This window comes from Convolutriloba macropyga, chromosome 9 (assembly GCF_964194025.1).
Source record: "Convolutriloba macropyga chromosome 9, txConMacr16.3, whole genome shotgun sequence".
Taxonomy (NCBI): Eukaryota; Metazoa; Xenacoelomorpha; order Acoela; family Convolutidae; genus Convolutriloba; species Convolutriloba macropyga.
This window is the reverse complement of record NC_134476.1, coordinates 21,421,070-21,437,961: the sequence shown is the minus strand read 5'-3', so window position 1 is coordinate 21,437,961 and position 16,892 is coordinate 21,421,070.

The window sequence follows — 16,892 nt, the reverse complement described above, 5'->3', positions numbered from 1 at the left end:
ATTTTGTTACATAATGTAATATCACCAAGACTTAGTTATGTGTCAGATCCTTGAATAGTCACCAGCAGAAATATTACAGCTTTAGAACTAATTTGATCAATTCAGAAACCATCAATTAGAGCACTGTGCTGTATTTTTTTCTTCAGGGACATTGTCGCAATTCAATTTTTTGTGTATCAAGTTCTCTTTTTGAGACCCCACATTTATAACTTTAAGTTTTACAGCGTTAGCACCGGAAAAGTTAGGAAAATTACGAATCACTGGGTTTTTTAGATTATTAACCTCTAATAACAGCAGACTTCCTCTCGTCAATCTCGACCAATTTTTTGCGATCAGATATATAGGATTTCAGAAGATGATAAAAACAGCCTCTCAATCCGTAGCTCTCAATCCATAGCCTCTCAATACATAGTAAAGAATGTTGCGTTCAACATTGTCAAATGCTTTTGTCAAATCTAAGCAAAAAACTGCAAGTTTCATCGAAAAAAATCAAAACCTAACAAGATATGTTCAGTAAGTTTTGCAAAGGCGTCATTTGTATTTCTTTTTTTTTCTGAATCCAAAATGTCTTTCACACATAGTATTATGTTGAGCCAGGAAAAAATTAGGTGGGCATAGATCAATTTTTCGAAAACATTTTAATAAAAGAAGGTTGTGTTCAACATTGTCAAATGTTTTTGTCAAATCTAAGAGAACACTGCAAGTTTCTTTGAAAAAATCAGGAATTAACTTGATATGTTCAATACGTTTTGCAAAGGTGCCAACTTTGCTTCTTTTATTTCTGAATCCGAAATGTCTTTCGCTCATAGTATCATATTTAACCAGGAAAAAATTAAGCGAGCATAGATCAATTTTTCAAAAACTTGTCCTGATATTGGGAGTAGCGATATATGCCGGGAGTTCTGTGGTTTATCTTTCTCTCCCGATCTGGAAATTGGTGTTACTTTTGCTGTTCTTAAAATTTTGTGAAAGTAAACTTTTTGTAGGCAAGTGAAATATTGAAAAATGTTGCCAACAGTTCACATTTTGACGGATTAACGGCCTTCAGCAGGCTACTACTAAACTGAAACATATCACAAGATCTTTTTCATTTTTTAAATGTCTGACTGTTTCAAAGACTTCATACGAATTCGCTTCCTGCAAAACCATTGTTTCTTTTTGTATGGGAATAATTATAAACTCAGCTGATTTGTTTTCTGTCATATCTAAATTTTCTCCAATCGTAGTAAAAAGTAGTTAATTTCATGGCAGACTACGGTACACTTTTGTTCATTGTTCTATTCACCATTTAAACCTTTGACTATCTTGAATAATGTCTGTGACCCATTAATCCTGCCAATCTGTTGTTCATAAAAATTATACATTGCTAAATTGCATACTGCTTTTGTTGTTTGATAAATGATTTTATATTTGTATTTTTATTCGGTGTTTTATCTCTCTAATATAATCTGAAGTGTTTCTTTTTTGTTTCCGAGGATCCAAATGATTGCTCTGATCCTTTATTTATTTCGTGGTTTAGTTTATTTAACGGTTTGTATAACTGATTCGTTGGAAGAAATAATTGTCTGCTGTTGCCACTCAATTGATTCATCAATAGCAAGAGGTTCTATCATTAAACGATGTTCTTTAATTTTAAGAGAGAATCGATAATTTGTTTTTTTCACATTTTTCTCCTCTTTTAGATTCTTAAATTGTGCATTTATGAATTCAAAGGTGGCGTTCATGTCCCGATTTGGTAAAACAGGTTGCTGAAAAATAGACTGTATGTTGATCAGAAGGCGCTGTTTTGTCCACATTGCACACATCTTCGATGTTAGAAAAAAAACAGGTTAAAGAAAGTTTTAATACATGATGATTCTTTGGCAGCCAATTTGTTGTTTTTTGGTTGAAATCCAAAATTTGACATCATCTTTGTCAATTTGCTTACTTTGTGGTTCTCTAGGACGAGGTTATCATTAAAAACATCGCAAATTACATTTTTCGTGGCTTCTTTTGATTTAAGTTCCATCTTGCGATCGCTTAAAAGAGCTAAGAATTCGTCTATAGGGTAATTTGGAGACTTATAAAACCCTGTAATTATTACAACTTAATTACCACTTTGAAGATTAGTATTGAATATTTGTACATATTTAACAGTGCTTTCAACAATTTTTACTAGTTTAGTACAAGAGGAATAGAAAATCCCGAAACCCCACCAGTATTATCTCCGTTGCATGTTAGACATGTTAGACATGTTCGGGAGTCTATATCCACTCAAATCAGTTTTTTCCGAACATCTGGTTTCAGTGAGGACTAATGCGAGCGGTTCATCTGGTAATTGATAGAAGTATACTTCAAGTTGATCGTAATTCTGTCTTAGTTACCTAATGTTCTGGAGTTTTGTCGGGTGCTCGATTGCTTGTCCAGTCGTTTTTTGTGTACTTACGTTCTAATTTTGTTTTTTTTTTAGAACAGTTTTCACAGTTTTCTGCATTTTTGTCCAAGTCAAACCAGTTAGATAAAAAAAATCGTGAAAACCTTTTGATTAGGGCAACAGTTCATTAGTAATACGTAACGTACACAAAAAATTTTCTTATATTTGGTTTTCGATGCTTAAACAACAGTGATGCTTAATTTCTTCTCGCGGAAGTCGCAGAAGGAAGAAATGGTTTCCCAAAACTGTCAGACAAATGTCGCAACACAGTGACTAAAAATATTTTCAACACAAAACGTGCATATCATAATCTCCTTTCGCGAAATCGCAAAACGTCAAAAAAAAGATATCATTAAAATTTATAGAAGACTGTCACGGAAGGGGAAAAAATCTGCTATGGTTAAAAAAATGTTCTGTTTCGAATTCAAGTTATCCTATATTATCCCTCTGATGGTAACTTCTTTATTCTCTACCTCTTTATACAATATCATTAAACTCAAGTATTGTGTTACATAATGTAACATAACCAAGACTTAGTTATGTGTCAGATCCTTGGATAGTCACCAGCAGAAATATTACAGCTTTAGAACTAATTTGATCAATTCAAAAACCGTCAACTAGAGCACTGTGCTGTATTTTTTCTTTAGGGACATTGCCGCAAACTCTCTTTCTTGTTTCTCAAGATCTCTTTTTTGAGACCCCACATTTTTAATTTTAAGCTTTACAGCGTTAGCACCAGAAAAATTAGGAACATCACGAATCACTGGTTTTTTTAGATTATTAAAGTCTTGTGCGTTATTAACCCTCACAGAAACTTTTTCACCCTTATTGTTCTTACACATCACTGAAATTTTAAAATTATGACCCCTCCATTTTATTAGATTGTTTGTTATATAAAAGTGAGCTAAAAAATAATCGGAGTAAGCTTTTTGTAGAATCTTGTGTTTTTGGCTGTTAAATGACTTTTAATTGATGTCTATATAGCGCCCAAAAGTCTATCATTTTTTACATGTTGCCCAAGAAAAAAGACAGTTCGTTTGACAGTTAATTCTACACAGTTGTCTCTAAATCCCTTTCAGCTGTACATATAAAGATGTTCAAACTAAGTATAACTAATTACTCTATCAGTATCTTACTCAACCATTCAAATGGGCATATGAATTTAGATACAATCCAATATGTAAATAATTTTTAAATAAAGAGAACTCGATTAGAAGTTAATCTACAGTTGTCTCATTAGATTGTAATGAATTAAGAGTGTAGTATTCAAGTATTATCCTGCTATTGAAATGGTAAAATCTGATTATAACCAAAAAATTTCACCGAAATCTCAATATCACTAAGGCTTTTTTGTGCAACTTAAATAATGCGTTTAAATTTACAAGATGTGAGCCAAGAGGACCCATCCCCTCGGAGTTCAGTGAACTTGCTTTCCTAATTTCTGGATTCAACAAAACTTCCTTTTATGCTAGACAATTCTTATGCAAATACATGCATGTTATTTCACTTCTACCCATTCAAAGATAATTATCAGATTCAACCTGTTGAATTCAACGTGTTTACAAATGCCCTCTCTTAGGATTGAGCAAAGTTTACTTTTGGATCTATTAAAAACTAATTTCCAAGCAATTTCGCTCAGCAATTTCACATGAATTAGCACCTCAATCGAAATAGAGAGCATATTTTACAAAAGATAGTGAAATAGAATATTAAAGAATAATTTTTTCTCCTATTCTTGAAAACTTTCAAATGCAGGTTTGAAGTGTTTTCAGCAGATTATAGAAAAGTTTAGTCTCTGGTAGAAATTGGATTCGAAACACTACAAAAATTTGCATCAAATTCAATCAAATACACAAAAGTTTCAGTAAAGAGAGAGAGAAATTTTGAATTGCATTGCGTCACTGTTTCCCGAGATGTTCATAAGTTTTTTTATTGGTTCAGCTCTCGATGAGTTGAAGACTCTCCTCATATGACTCTTAATCGGAACTAAAATGGATTGATGAAATATCTCACTTGATAGGTTGTGATTAGTACAATAAAAAACAAATTGCAGTTTGATTAAGAATTCTTTAATTTTTGAATGACAATATAATTTGATGATATTTCGTTTTCAAAATTTATATATTTCACCATTTATCCAATATATAACAACCATGTCAATTCAACAGCAAAAAGCACTTGTATGGTTTCAAAATAGAGGTATATGCTCTAGGCGGTCCTTGCTTGCCCAGGTTGAAGTTTCTTTGAATTCAAGCAAGAATCATATATCATTTCATAATGCCCATACCTATTTCCTTAGTGCAATTCTAGTATGAAACCAACAAAATCCTATATGATTAGTCCCAACTAATCAAATGTCGATACATATACAATATATTAAATTCAAATGGCCTCTGGTTTTGTGTACCATGTATAAACTTGTATGATTTCTTATATGAAACTTTTTTGAATTCTGCCAAAAATGAAAATTATACAGTAAAGTTTTCAGATTTCCGTATTGCACTTATATGATTTCAAAATACTCATATATAATCTTTGCATGATTACTAAGATATCATGCAATTCATATATGACCTAGTATGATCACCAAAAATCTTACATGGCCTCGTGTAGCAGTAGAAATACTGGATGTGCTCTTCCAACCAATCAGAGACTGAGAAAACACTATTCTCTTATATAAAGCGCATGCTATACTAACTCTATTAAGTATATTAGAGTAGTTGCACGATGTGCATACCTCTGACTCCGGTGCTAACACTTTTATACATCGTTATAATTGAAGTATATCTGCAAGGTTTTACAGAGTCGGTTATTCTGAGAGATAGGTGAGCCTACTTCGCACGCAGAAATAAGTAGCCCTAGCTCTTTATACTTTAAGGCTGTAAATGCAGCCCACATCGGGTCTGCTTTACTAGCATGCTTATTAATAATCATATATGACCTCTTATAAGTTCAAAGGAAACTTGTATGATCGGTGACCCAGCTTTGTATAGAGTAACCTCGACCAAGGACAAAGTTTTTTTCCCGTAAATGGCTTTCACATTAGTCTGATGACGTAACTGTGATCAGTATTGCATTAAGTATTCAGCTGTAATTTTTTCCAGCGGTTCAAAAATGTTAGAAAACAGTAATGATAATTAATCACAGTCAAGTTCGGTTAAATCTGTAAGTTACGTATGCTATCGATACTGACAGGCAACCATTAGTCAAGGTAATCCGAATAAATGCAAAAAATTGTCACCTGACGCCAAGACCTCACACTGCAGAATAAGTGATTCCTCGAAGAACTGAAAACTTAAACTTTGATCTCAAAATTTGCACGAGAACAAAAATATTCGTATTAAAACGCATGACTACATATGTTCCATAAATATCGACCACTAAAACTATTGCCTTCAAAGTTCTCTCAACCTGTTTTCGGATCATTTTTTGGGTTTTCGAGCTATTTAGATTTAGAATTTATTTTATGGATTTTATCGTAGAACTCTTTAAAACTCTTTATTCTCTAAATTGTGAATTAGGTAAATTTAATTCTTTACACCTCCCAAGTCATAATCACTACTGATATAGTGAAACTGCAAGTTGTGGATAAGTACTGCATCAGAGCTCTGATCATGTCGCTTTTCAGTCATGGCACGTCTTAAATCAAGTCTCAAGTTTTGGCAAGTCCTGAGTCAAAATTTGGCGAAGACTTGACAAATCTTGAGCAAGTCTTGGTTAAGACTTGACAAGTCTCGGGTCAATTATTGAGCTCAGTACTTTATTGTTGGTCTGCTTTCACTTCATAACAAAAGAAGAAGGCCACCACTTACAATGTCTTGCCCCAAAGTGCAAAAAGAAGCACAAGGCAACCCAAAAACTGCCACAAAGTTCATTGGTAGAGAATGAAAAAAATTCTGTTATTGCCCAAAGATACCAATCACGGCCTTTTTTCTGCCCATTGAAGTTTTGGTTTCCGGGTGAATATATGGGACATTTTAAGTTGGTGTAAGCTTTATTCTGAAATAGCTTGGTCAGACTAACCAATTTGTCGCAAAAATTATTAACCATTTTTGCGAATTTTGAAATGCATTATTTATAAATAATTTCTTCTTCAAACTCTACTTTCCTTTTTAACTGCGGAATAATCAAGACTTGCAAAGTCTTGATCAAGACTTGACTCAAGACTTGCCAAGTCTCGGCAAAGACTTGACTTAGAGTTCTCAAGTCTTGAGCAAGTCTTGACATGTCGTCACAAGTCTTACGACTTAAGATTAGACGTGGTCTGTACTGATTTGTCAATTCAACAAGAAGCACTGATCAAGACTAGAAATTCGTTCCGGGTTAGTATAACTGGTCTTTAAATCATTTTCAAGTTCAAATGCTTGAGCTAAGACCTGTTAGGTGGTTAGTGGGACCCGGAATACAACAGTTTAAAACGAACTTATGGCATTTGCCGAAATAATGTAAGTTGTATTCAAAGCGCAACAATAAAGGATACAAACAAAAACGAAGAACCATATTACCATATTTAAAATTTTTGAAATTCGTCATATCTATCTGAAATCTGATGTTTTGTCTACATGTGAAAAATTCAGATTAACCATTAAAGTTATTTTCAATCTTATTGTATAGATTTTTAAACAAACAAAATCTGAACCTTAATAAAAAGAAAATTTTAAAAGTTTACTTCCAAAATTTGACTTTAATAAAAGTTGTTTTGTAACTTAAACAGCTCAGTTTTGAATTTACCTTAACAAAGGGTTCTGATTGTTTGTTTTTGACTGCGGTAGTAACTTTCTCAAAAACTCTCTCTCCGTATGACTTGAGAATGTGACAGGCACAGGTTTTCGTTCTGATTTTTTCGGCGATATCTGCTATAATACATGCCCAAAAAAATTGACAATATAAAACTGTCAACATTCAAGCCGGGTTGAAGTCCACAATGGTAACTGCACAAATTTCTGGTGGTTTCGGCGGCTGCTAAAGATACAAAAGATAAGTTTTGTGACGTTTTCTAAAGCCATCTTACATAGACCCCAATTCTAATGCAATTAAAAAGAATTTTGTGCACAGGTTGAAGCAAATGTTGGAACGTTTAGCTGGGAGCAAAGACTGAGAACGATTCAATCAAAGAGTTTTAATGGTAAATTTTCCCATAATTTTGAATTAAAACATATTATTCCCACTAAAAAATGAGATAAAACCCTTCTTATTAAAAATCATTTATGTCTTCCGTTGAGCATAACCATCAGTCAGGCAAAACAGAACCTAACGTAATCAGTTGAGCAATTTTTATAAAAGCCAATAAAATTCATATTTATTTCTATTGTGTTCTTCTGCATAATTTACGGAATGTTAACAATTTTTCGGGCCGTTTCTTTATTGAATTGAAATTTTTCACTCTATTATCTAAATGAAATTCCTTATTTCCAACAGTAGCGTAATTAATGTGTATTTGCGAATATTTTAATTATAATATCCGTAACAAATCAAGAACTGTTTCGAACAATTCTTTCAATTTTCAATTGTTTTTCAAACCTAATTTGTTGCAGCAATCTGTACATTATATGTAAAGGCCAAAAAAGACCGAACATCAAAAATTTGACTCATCACAAAAATTTAAATCCTCAGAAGCCTGGAGGGTCGAAACAATAACAAATTTTCAGAAATATGATTTGAATCTATTGTCCGAGAGGTTCGTAGAGCATTTGAGCCATCGCAAAAACACAAAAATAATTCACCTCACAAAGAATTTTTTGTTCATGATGACGCAGACTCGATGCAAAATGGTTGCTCCTATTGCATAGATTGCTATAACTTTGAGCTTTTTCATACACCTGTACCACTTAAAAAACAAAAACCATTCACTAATTAAATCAAAAAATTTCTTTCTGTTTGCAAACATCACAGTTGTATGAATTAGGGACAATTAATTTAACCAAATGTTGTTGAATTGTTGTATTTGATAAAACAAAAGCAGGGGTTTAAAAAATTGATGCGTCGTCTTTTTTGATTCGGTTCTCTTTGATCGAGTTCTTCTACTTCGTAATAACAAATTGAAAATTTCGCTAAATTGATAACGTCAAATAATGAGAACTTCGGGCGGAAGAATTTACCATTTGAATCCAAAAGTTAATAAGCGTGAAGAGACAATGAAAACATAAAGAAGTTTTGAGAGCAAAAAACACAGCAAACCACAGTAACAACGCAAAACCAAAGAATTCATATATTATTCACATTTCCGTCCAGCTGCTCAACGCTCTGCTGCAAGAAATTCTGCTAATGTTAGTTTTACAGAGGTTAGGGCTGCTGCACGCGTTAAATTTTCCCTCAGATCTTTAATCTCCTTTAAAACCTTTCAGGTAGCTGGCTTTACATTAAAAACACTGTGATTGTGGTCCCCGTTTCCGCAAATAAATTAGCCCTTCAGAGCAAATGAGCAAATGTTGCATTTATAGCTTTGACATTTGGAGCAATTGAAGACAATAGTATACCCGTTTACTTTTTTAAATATAAAAAACTTGACCTTCAATGCCAATATTGTTCTGTTTTTTGGAAGAGATGTCAAATTCAAAATCGGCAGATAATACGCTAATAATTTTCGCTAATAATACGCTAATAATAATTTTCGGCAGATAATAATTTCAAAATGCAAAAAAAAATTGTTAAATTGTTCGATTCACTTCTCAATTACCTTTAATTGCCTGAAGGATGACCAGATGTAATAACTAGTTCGTTAACTGTTATAGTTTGGCTTTTAGTAGTACAGTCTTCAGCCTTTTCCCTTAATAATAATGAGCCAAAAACTTACAACATAAAATTGGGCAAAATGACTGAGGTGTGAAAATGAATTACTCGCCCTTCTTTGTTTACACCCCGTTCATATCTCTATTAATGGGATTCATTAGAATTCAATTAGTCAGAAATATCCTAACTTTGATTAATTTTAGAATTAGGTTGAAACAATGTAGGGTTTTAAATAATAGAGGGGTTTGAAAAGTTGGGGTTAAGTTATAGGAGATTAAATGATTAGAGGAGAAAAAACACGACGCCTCCAGACGCGCAGCTTGTTCGCACTTGGTCCATTTTACTGTTTTAATTACAGAAAACGTATCAAAAACAAGTAAACATGAGCTTTACTGTGTAGGATATCGCGTCAAAGGAACAATATACTAATTGGCAATTACACAATTTCTTTGTCCTTCGTCACCAAATTCCACAATTAAGAGCATTAATATTTAAAGACAGGGACATTGGCTGGTTATGACCAACATAGTTTCAACCAATGAGAGAGAGAGTTACTTTCTAATAGTACAAACAAAATCTGTTCTACTTCGCTCTGGAGAGTCGTGCATGAACTCAAATCTGTTGATCCGGAACAGTTTTGGCTGCAGTTTAACATAAAACGGCCCGTTTGCGTTACTTGGCTGACCTTGACGCCAAAATATGTCCTCATATTTTAAGTCTTTATCGGTGTCCTGCGATTTCCAGCTTGCTAGATTCCCATTTTGGAAGACCCCAGTCCAATAAGTTTTGGTTGGATCAAAGGGCGATTCCCGGATTGACAGGAAGGTATCCATGAGCGCAAAAACAGGCTTGTCAAATTGTCCGAATAGAGTTCCTCCTTTGTTCTCGCAGTATTCCAAAGCATTATTCCAAGAAAGTTTGGCAAAAACCCAAAGAACCCTCTCGTTTGTCGCTTTTCTGTAACAACCTATGCAATTGGACTTGCTAACCTCGTTTTGCTTGACATCGCGGCAACTGCGAACCATAACTTTCCCCCAAGAGAATTTACTTTCTTCACTTATTTCATAAATTGGGTCCCAGTCTCCCCAATGGAACTCTGAGAACCCAGAGGAGCCAAAACTACAATTTTCCTGGTTGCAAGTTTCTTTAAGCAAACATTCCTCATGAGTTCCGGTGTAATTGCAGTCGTTGTTGTAACTCCACGATTCTCGATCGATATAAGATCCCGAAGTTGCAGAGTTCAACTCGCATAAACTTCTTGAACAGAAATTAAAAGAATGGCATTTGTCTTCTTTATGACACAACATAGCGCAACTTTTTTCGTTTTGAGCAAAAGCTGAAAATATATTGTATCCTTTTAACTCTGAATGTACGCGAACATCACTAAACAAAGTAATTCTTCGATCCCTCTCGCAATAAACACCGAATTCAGGGTTAAGAAGCAATAAATAAGAAATAGTTGCTAAAGCTAGTAATTTGAAAGAAAGGTCAATCCAACACATTTTGAAATGCAACTGCGAAATAATAGGGAGAATGAAAGAAGAAAGTGTTAAGCTAAAATTTCGCTGAAACCTAGAAAACAAGCCTTAGTAATGGCGACACAGAAAAAATTGAAATAAATTGCTATTTTCTATTGACTTTGGAAATAAAATTATTTTTTGAATTTTTTTTGTCTGTAATGGAAGTATTTAATTACTGTGATCTTTACGGTTAGAAATGAAAAACATTTACATGTTTAAGTGCTACGCAGCAAAATGAAAAGAAACTTTCCAAATTATGACCCGCGAAAAACATTTTTCCAGTATCATTAAGCACACAGCCTTGTATGTGCAAAAACTGTTCCGACGTTTGAGCCCGAACAACATCTGATCGCAACTCTCGACCTTTTTGATTATGTTTTTTTTGCATTGATATCACATTCTGGATAGTGGCAGGTGTCATTGGTTTTGTAGTAAGAAATAAAGAAACCTTTGACCAATTTCAGTTGATAGCTAATGGCTGTCATGACATTGGATTAAATTGTTTTTGAAAAAAACGTAAACTCATTTTCTAACTTTCTGCCTTCTGTTTTTTGTTTACTTGTTTAAAATTCACAATAAAATAAGGTCATGTTTATTTTCTGATGAAACAGAAGTAATATGATTTAGTTTAGTTATTTTTATTTGATGCTACTTTGATTAAATTAAAAAGTAGTAGATCGTAGGCAATGCTTGATGTTTTTACTTGAGTTATTTCTTACTCTCCTTGATGGCTGGTATCATCGAGATATTAATGACCAGATGAATAGCTATACTTACCTTTTTCTTAACTCAGTGTTTAAAATTAATTGAAATGTAAAAATTTTATTGTTTCAGACATCTTAATTTGACGTTAAAAATTCAATCGTTGTCAACTATTAGACGTCTCGGCTACAGTGCTAAAAGTAAATATACAAAGAACTTTTCAAGGATGTCCCATTGTAATCTGAATCGTTTTAATGTATCTATTTATATATATATATATATATATATATATATATATTTATAAATATATAAATATATATATATATATATATATATATATATATGTATATGGTTTAGTTTAATATAATTATTTATTTATGTTTTGATCATATAATAATTTAGTTTAGTTTTATTTGTTTGATGCTGTTTTGATTAAATTAAAAAGTTAGATGAGATTTTGTTGTAGGTAATTGTTGTTGTTGTTTTTAGTTTGTTTTTGTTTCATCTCATACTCTACTTAATGGCAGGTATCATCAAGATATTAATGACCAGAAGACTATACTGATTATTTTCTGAACTCAGAGTTAAAAAACGATTGGAAGGTTAAAATTTCATCGTTTCAGAAGAGTGCTTATTTTGACGTTAAAAATCCAATCGTGGTCAAATATTAGACATTTTGGCTAGAGTGCTATATGTAAATTTAAAAAGTGTATTCCAAAGATGCTTGTATTCCAAAGAAACCTAAAAAGTGTTATATCTTAGACCAATGATTTCTTTGAAGAAATAGCTTCAAAAAAATTTGCATGTTGCGCGTAATTACATAAAGAAAACATTGTCTAATTTCAATTGATAGCTAATGGCTGTTATGACTTCGGATTTAATTGTTTTTGCACAAAGCGGAAACTTATTTTCTAACTTTCTACTTTCTGGTTTTGGTCTACTTGTTTGACATTCACGGTAATGTAAGGTCACGTTTCTTTTCGGATGAAAAATATGTATTTTGGTTTAGTTTAGTTTTATTTATGTGATGCTATTTTGATTGAATTAAAAAGTAAAATATGAGTTTTGGTGTAAGTAATGCTTGTTTAATTTTTATCTGAGTTTGTTCTCAGTCTCCTCTCCTACTCTCTTTATTGGCAGGTATGATCGAGACATTAATGACCAGAAGAATAACTATACTGATAAATTTCTGAACTCAGAATTATAAAATGATTGGAACGTAAAAATTTTTATCGTTTAAGAAGACATCCTATTTTGACGTTCAACAATCCAATCGTATTAAAGTGCTAAAAATAAAAGTTTCATAGAGCTTTTCAAGTAGTATGCCTTTTCAGGTGTTACAATTTAGAACAATGAATTCCTAGAAGGAATATTTTCAAAAGTTTTGCTTTTTGCACGTGATTACATTTATTATTCCGACCCTATTGAATTGGGGGACTATCCACTCAACTGGGTTTTTGCAATTAATTTTCGTCAAACGATGTATTCATCGTAAGGTTTGTATGTAGTTTTATTAGAAAGTCTCTCAATCGTTGAAATTCACATTAAGAAGATTTTTTTCAATCCGTTTTTTCCGAGGCGTTGAGCGGGTTTGAAATTTTATGACGTTAACCTAATTTCCGTTGATTTGCTAACAATTTTCATAATTTTTATCAAAGCTAAAAATCTGATAGGATTACAAAGGGTATTTTCATTGGTTTTTAAGTTCAGAGTTAAAAGAAAGTTAATGAATTGTTTTAACCAAACGTTTTGGCTATAATGCCGGCAAAATTTTTGAAGAGAAACACCATTTTGTTTAATTTTTTCATCAAAAAGGCATCAAAAATCTCTGTTTGGCCATTTTTTCCGGTTTATTTGGTAGTTAAAACATCAAAATACTGCCGAAAAATTAATCAAAAAATTTAGCGTTGTTGAAGAAACAGTCAAAATCTTAGTTGATATATTTTGGTTTTTTGATAGTTTTTCTGGATATATATCCTAGAATGGTCTTTTTTGATGTTTTCACATTTTTGTCAAATCGTTTTTTTTTTCTTAAATTTGAAACTTTTTAGATCTTGATGGAGGGGCAGCAACAGCAAGCCAGTTTTGGTCTGGTTGTGAAGTTTTACAGGTCAAAAAGATTTGATTTCTAATGGCGTGCTGTTTTAAGGTATTTTAAGATTTTTAAGGGTAGTCTCATTTTTTCACATTCAAAATTTGAAAAAAAAGATTGTCGGTGAATTGTTTTAACTCTTTTTTTTGCTATAATTCCAGCAAAATTATTGAAAAGTATACCATTTTTTTTAAAATTTTTTCATCAAACTGGCACCAAAAATGCCTAATTGGCCATTTTTTGGTTTATTTGGTAGTGAAAACATCAAAAAACGGCTGACACAATATCCGTGTGCTCACATCTGGGCTTTTAGACCTCCGGTTCCTCTCAAAGTCTTTTGGAAAAAGAAAAAATGCGGTCATCCAGTCCTTCATATCATAATTTTTAAAAAGTGCTGAATTTATTTTTGATATATGATCTTTGACTTCCAGGAAACGATTACGCAGAATTTTAGAGCAATGGCGTTTTTAACCACAGGCAGCAACAGCAACAACAGTGTTAGTCTCATGTTTGTGTTTTGCAATATAGAAGGATTCGTATTGTATTTTGGGTCTGTCATATTTCAAAAATTTTTTTTTCATCTATTTTATAGGCAAGTCTGTTTTCCCTATGAAAAGCAATTAAGGGAAAGTCGCATTTATGTTTTATTAAGGTCCATGAAGTGAAAATTGTGTTCTCTAGTGAAGTTCATAATTTGCATAGATCCGAAAAATTGTTTTTCAATTTGGTGAGATTATTAAGGTTAGTCTCATTGGTAATTATGTTCAGAAATGAAAGAAAGTTAATGAAATATTTTAACCAAACGTTTTGGCTATAATGCTAAAATTTTGAAAAGAAACACCATTTTTTTTACTTTTTTCATCAAAAATTGCATCAAAAATGTCTATTTGGCCTTTTTTCTGGTTTATTTGGTAGTGAAAACATCGAAAAACTGCTGACAAAATCTCCGTGTGCTCCTATATGGGCTTTTCAGATCTCAGGTTCCCACCAAAGTCTTCTGGAATTAGAGTGGAAGCGGTAATCCTGTACTTCATGTCAAAATTTTTAAAAACTGCTGAATTTGTTTTTGATATATGTTTTTTTGTCTGCCACAAAACGATTACGCATAATTTCAGAGCATTGTCGTTTTTCCCACAGGCAGCAACAGCAACAACAGTGTTAGTCTTATGGTTGAGTTTTGCAATGAAGAAGGATTCGTATTGTATTTTGCGTCTTTCATATTTAAAACAATTATTTTTCATTCAATTTTCAGGCAAGTCTGCTTTCATTATAAAATGCAGTTAATTGAAGGTTGTATTCATGTTCTATAAATGTACATGGAGCGAAATCTGTGTTTTCGATTGAAGTTCCTCATGTTTTGCATGGATCAGACAAACTGTTTTTCAAAAACTAAGCAGAATTCTTGGGTTTCACCAGAGTTTATTGTTCCTTTTGTAGTCTTAAAACTCATTCTAATTAATCAAATAAATAATTCAGCGATGAAAAAGATGTGAAAGAAACAATCGAAAACTTAATTGACACCTAGTTGTTTTTTGATAATATATTTGGTGAAGTAAATAAGAATCATTTTTTTGCATTTCTGTTACTTTATGTTAGTGATCGTACAAGTGAAGGGCAATGAGCGCTTATGATGAGTAAGTGAAAGGAAAAAATTATCTTCCTCTTTTTATTATTTTCATCCTGTTGTTCTACTGTTTCTCACCGTTTGCGTGTGAAATTTTATATTTGACCTAAAGTTTTTTGGCTTTCTATCACTAACATGTTCAATTGGTTTCCTGAGAAGTCAATTGGTTAAATATTTATGTTTTTTTAAATCTGAAATGTCACAGTTTTTATTTTTACGGTTCGATTTCATTTCTAACACCTTTCAAAGTATTCTCAGCAAAAATACTGGTTGCATTTTGTTCAAAGAATTAATTTGACATTTTCAGTTTTAAATTTTCTTTAAATTAGTGATAAGACGGATTTTAATATAATTCTACCACATATTTTTGAATTTTTCAAGTTTTAAAGGTACTCATGTGATGTCTTGTCCAATAATCACTCCTGACAAAACGTTAACAAGTCACCACAATCACACTGAAAGCGCTGAAATCAGGCGCGTGTTCATAATAAATTTTGAGTGAATAGATATTGATTTTATTGGTTTGACACCGTTTCAATTCCAAAAACTGAAATAACGCTTTGCTTCTTTCGTTTGTATTTGTATTAAAATCTGGATAATAACGAGTGATAGTGATCTTGTAGGAAGGCATACAGAATACATTGTCTAATTTCAATTGATAGCTAATGGCTGTTATGACTTCGGCTTTAATTGTTTCTGCACTTATTTTCTTAATAAGTTTGCGGAAACTTATTTTCTAACTTTCTACTTTCTGTTTTTGGTCTACTTGTTTGATGTTCACGGCAATGTAAGGTCAAGTTTCTTTTCGGATGAAAAATATGTATTTTGGTTTAGTTTAGTTTTATTTATGTGATGCTATTTTGATTGAATTAAAAAGTAAAATATGAGTTTTGGTGTAAGTAATGCTTGTTAATTCTATCTGAGTTTGTTCTCAGTCTCCTCTCCTACTCTGTTTATTGGCAAGTATGATCGAGATTTTAATGACCGAAGAATTAATATACTGATAGTTTTCTAAACTCAGAATTAAGAGCTGATCAGAACGGAAAAACTTTTATCGTTTCAGAAGACATCTTATTTTGACGTTCAATAGTCCAATCGTGGTTCAGTGCTAAAAATAAAAGTACCAAAGAGCTTTTCAAGTCTGCTTTTTCAGGTGTTACAATTTAGAACAGTGACTTCCTAGAAAGAATATTTTCAAAAAATTTGCATTTTGCACGTAATTACGTTTATCATTCCGACCCTACTTAATGGGGACTATCTACTTAATTGAGTTTTTTCAACCAATTTTTGTCGATCGATTTCTTCATCGTGCAGATTTGTATGTAGTATTATGAGAAAGCCTCTCAACAGCAGGACTTCAGATTTAAAAGGATTTGCTTCATTTCGCAGCTTTATGCAGCTTTGAATATTATGACCGTTTGCCTAACTTCCGTTGGTTTGTTCAAAATTTTCAAAAATTTTATCAAAATTTTTTATGAATTTTTGCTGACAATTTGGTGAGATTATTCAGGTTAGTCTCATTGGTAATTATGTTCAAAAATGAAAGAAAGTTAATGAATTATTTTAACCAAACGTTTTGGCTATAATGCTAAAATTTTGAAAAGAAAAACCATTTTTTTTTTACTTTTTTCATCAAAAATGGCATCAAAAACGTCTATTCTGCCTTTTCTGGTTTATTTGGTAGTGAAAACATCGAAAAACTGCTGACACAATCTCCGCGTGTTCCTATATGGGCTTTTTAGATCTCTGGTTCCCACCAAAGTCTACTGGAATTAGAATAAAAGCGATAATCCTGTACTTCATATCAATACT